The sequence below is a fragment of the Mus caroli genome, chromosome 16, assembly GCF_900094665.2.
Source record: "Mus caroli chromosome 16, CAROLI_EIJ_v1.1, whole genome shotgun sequence".
In the NCBI taxonomy this organism is placed as follows: domain Eukaryota; kingdom Metazoa; phylum Chordata; class Mammalia; order Rodentia; family Muridae; genus Mus; species Mus caroli.
This window is the reverse complement of record NC_034585.1, coordinates 4259010-4263933: the sequence shown is the minus strand read 5'-3', so window position 1 is coordinate 4263933 and position 4924 is coordinate 4259010.

Genomic DNA, 4924 nt, shown 5'->3' with positions numbered 1-4924 from the left:
TGGATACTGGGGATTAAATTCAGATGTTCATGCTTACTATCAAGCACTTCATCTACTGACATGCCTTCTGGGCCTCACATACTTTGTCTGAGATGAGACTGGGTATATTCAGGGTGGGACAATCATACTTATCCTCAGTTTTAATTCTCATGATAGCCATCAAAGGCTGGGAATGGTGGAGCACAGTTTTAACCCCAGTACTTGGGGGAGTACATTCAAGCTAGCCTAGATAACAAGATTCAATAAAAAAGAAAACTAATCAACAAACCAATAGGTATACATTGAGTTAAGATATTTGGAGGCCTAAAGGAGACAAACACTTAAAACACTTTAAGGGTTGAAATTTATAATTAAAAAGATCCAACCCCATGATGATGATGATAACAATAACAAAACCAAAAATAAAACAACAACAAGAACAACTGCCATCACCACCACCTCCACCCCCACTATTATTACTACTATTATTTTAAATCTTGCTCTTGGGTCCAACTTAGCTTAGTGGGTGAATGTGTTGCCACCACCAAACCTAAACTTCTGAGTTTGAGCCCAAGGACTCACTTGGCAGAGAGAACCAACTCCTGCAAGCTGTCCTTTGGCCTCTACATTGATATCATGACAAACATACCAACACAAAACAAATAAATGATAAATAAATAAATAAATAAATAAATAAATAAATAAATAAATGGTAAAATATGTAATGTTTCCTGATTATAGACACCCTATTTTTGGCTTCCTTCTTCCTGCCGATATTTCCTCTAGCTTCTCTCTCAAATCAGCCTTCTCCAACATCACACCTATTGATGTCTCTCACACCAGAAATCCTTGCATGCTCTTCAGCTCCCAGTTCTTCTCACCTTCATTCAGCCATTCTCTCATAGCATTCAGATTTCTTTTCCATATGAACACTGGATCTCACTTCTCTCCACAAATCTACATGAAGTGTCTCTGGAATCCATGCACCATTCTCAAAACTCCACCTTAGTTACTAAATGCTAGAAACTTGCTCATTGCCAATCCCACTAAGTGTTGTGCTTTGCCATCTCCTTGGAAATACAGGGTGCACCCAAGTGAGATTCTGAGTCACCTCTTGCTTTGTTGATTAACTGTACGTCTATCATCTATAGATAATAAAGAGCAAATATCATTCCTTATTCTATACAAATCACATTCTGAATTTCCTTCTATTAAGACAGTGACCTCAAAGTTATGATTCTTTCCCCCTCAGTGCCAAGATCATAAATTTGCACTGTTCTACCCAGTTTTATGCTGTGCTGAGGATTAGTCCTAAGATTCCATGTTTTTTCTACCCGTTGAGTTTCACTCACAGACCCTGATATTCCCTGCTATGTCTGTCCCCAATAACTATGGAGTTAATTTCTCTTTGGCTTACAGTAGCATGTACACCCTTTAGTTACAAAGTGACTGTATGATGATAGAACTGTTAATCAAAATAATAATAGTTTTTGTTAACTCTTAAACTCTAGAATCTTCTCTAGGTTCTCCCAGCAACACCATGATAAGTCTTTTGTGAAATTTGTCTCCACTATATATATGACTGTTTTAGGTTGGGTTAAATTATTTTACTTCCCCAAGGTCACCCAGGAAACAACCTTGGGGAACACAATTCCCATAACCTCCTGAAAACCATGGGATTACAGGCATTTTTCATGGTCATAGGTCCACCCTATTACATTTCTTGGGACTCTATTGTGAAGTATGCGAGAGTAATCAAATAAGATCAAATTCTCAGTGTGTGATATGCACATTACATTGGTAAAATATTATGTGGTATTTGCACTTATTGAGAGCAGACTGGAACAGACTCATTGTCCTAGACTCCGGCATTTTATTTCATGGCTCCCTGTCCAGCGAGGCTGGCTCCTGGCTCATCACAGGAGAAGGAGAACAGCAGACAGCTAAGTATATGAAAACATGACAACCTTCGAGCAGCTAAAAGATAAGCCAGAGGACACAGGGTCAGAGCTCAGCACCCACATCAGATGGCTCACAACTGCCCATGTTCCCAGCTCCTGCAGACCTGATACTCTCTTCTGACATCCTCTGAACCAAGTGTTTTACACACACACACACACACACACACACACACACACACACAAGATTCAGGCAAAACACATACACACACATAAATAAAAATAAGTCTCAAAAATATTTCTTCTAAAGAATAAACATGCAGAGGGAGTGAGAAGGCAGATGCTCATCCAGGGAGAGGAGAGAAGATGCTTGCACTGCCTGGAGATCTCACTCAGGAGCTCCAGAATGGCCTCCTGGGGAAAGCTGTAAGCACCCTCTTTGATGAGGTTTTCCTCTCTATCTGGATTTGTTCTTTTGTGTGGGAGTGCCAGCTGAAGCTAAATGCTCTGCCTGAAACTCCCTCTGTGGGGAACTCTAGCTGCCTGCCTCAGTGAGGGCTCTTCCCAGTCATTTCTATGGGGAACTCTAGCTTCCTGCCTCAGTGGGACTTTTCCCAGTCATTTCTGGAAGATGCTGTAAGTACCTAGTTTGCTAATGGTATCTCTGGTGCTTGCCAAGTCCTCTTACTTTGCTCTGTCAGCTCAGTCAGACTCCTCCAGTCATTTCTGCTAGAGATTGCAAGGATCCAGTTTGATGATAGTTTTCTATTTACTATTTGATTTAATTTTTTTGCTTGCTTCATGACCAATAACTCACTTATTAGAAATTGAAAATGCAGTTACCATAGATCATTTTCATAGAGAACAGTTCATCAGTTGTACTGATCATATAAAGCATACATCAGGGACTAGAACGCTACAGTGGCTCATTCTGCTCACATCATCATAGAAAGAACCATTGGGCAGTGTCATGCTCAATAGAGAGCCTGATGAAGGCAGAGATCTTGACTTTGTACTGGAACGCCCTACTTTGACTCAATGGCGATCCAGAACCTTCACCACACTGGATTAATTTTCATTTACACTGATTGCAATTTAAACGTGGTTTCTACTTAGCAGATGAGCTGCCAGTGCACCATGGTGAACCTTACTTTGGTACGGTAGCCCTTCCCAAGAAAGATGGATGTCCTTCACCTTCACTCTGAGGGTGCAGGAAGAGTGTTCCGGAAAGCACAATCTTAGTTCTCCCCTGAGAGCAACATAGTACAGCAATCCTGGGTGAGACCGCTGTACAAAGGCCTTGACTTTTTGACTTCTTTGAGTTTAGATTCTGAAGTGCAATTGTCAAGCCTGAAATACCCAACAAATGGATTGGGAAAGAGCTCTTTCTCTGATAAATGTTTCACTAACCATCATCCCCCAGCCATTCGGTTATTCTGGTTTTCATCATTTGCCTTTGTTTTCAGGTTGCTTACACTATGCCGAGAACTAAAGCTCCAGTCTTGCGAGTGCACCTATCAGTTGCATCCCTCTCCAGTTCTGTTACATCCTTATGAGACGTGGAAATTCCAGTTTCCTATGCATCAGTATCATTTCATTTATGGATCTTGGGTTCACAGGTGTGAATAATGTCCCTTTCTCCAGCTCCGGTTTGGAACCCTGGTGCAGGAGCTCTGTCAACCCAGGTGGCATGCCTACTTCTCTGTCTTTCAGCTATAACCCAAACAATATTGTTTCCCACCAGCAAGGATTATGGCGAAGTTAAAGTTAAAACAATAACATGTACATTAATCACTGAACCATTATGAAAAAATGATCTAGGCTATGTGGCTAGAAAGAAGTATCACTGAGTTTTCAATTTGTGATTTATTTTTTGATATTTTATCTTTATGTATGTGTATGTATCTTGTCTGGATGTGTGGATGCTGAATGAGTGAAGGTGTCCTCAGAGGCCAGAAGAGGGTATCTGGTGCCCCAAGGCTGTAGTTACCTGTGGTTGGGAATTGCTTGCCATGGGTGGAAGGAACCAAACTCCAGCCTGAACCCCGAGCAGGAAGCTCACACTAACTTCGCCTCTCCAGATTCTGGGAATTTTTTTTTTAAACAGGGTCTTTCCATGTAACCCTGACTGGCCTGGAATTCACTGTTTAAAACAGGCTGGACCTGAATTCAGAAAGATCAGTCTATTTTCTGAGTGCTGGGATTAAAGACATGGACCACCAGTCTTTGCCAAACGATTGGCCATTTTAGCCCATGTTATGCCCCTTCATGGCCTTAAACCTTTCCAAAGTCCTGATGAAGTCAGTATTAACCTCCCAGTTCCCTAGACAAGGGAGAGGCTCTGAGTAATTATGGACATTATTCAAGGTCTTGGTGAGGGAGGAACCAAGGTTGTTTTCTCCCTTAAGTCTCACGAGCCTCAGGGCCGAAGCTTCCACAGTTCCCCCACATACCAACTCCCATTTAAAAGAACAGCCCACAACTCAGGCTAGTCGGTGTGGCCCAAGGGTGTCAGTAGATAGCAGCTTGGCTTGTGTGGAAAGTGCCAAGCTAGCTAGAGCTTCTGTGAGGCACATCCTTCCGATAACTGCAGAATCCACTGGGGAGGGTTAAACGGCAGGCCTTCTGGAGACGGGCTGAACGCCATTAACAAAGAACATCCCATTCTGTGCTACTGAAGACATTTAGATGAACACTTTGGAAAGGAACCAAGAAGGTAAATCTAAGCGGGGAGGCGTTTCCTCTATGTGTCTCAGATCAGGTACTGAGGGAAAGCAAAGCACAGACATGCTTTCACTCCCAGATCCTTTCAGTGTTCCTGTGGCAGTCTGAAAACAGGGCAGCGCTGACAGCTGGGGAAAGATTTTTGCCATTCCAGACGCTGGGAATTCACAATGCTACCAATGGAACCCCTCCCCCATTCTCGCCCATACATAAGAAAAATTATACATATATATAATACATTCTGATCTCACCATTTTACTCCCTTTCTCACTCCTCCTCTTGTCAGCCCACCTCCCATACACACATACACACGTGTACACACA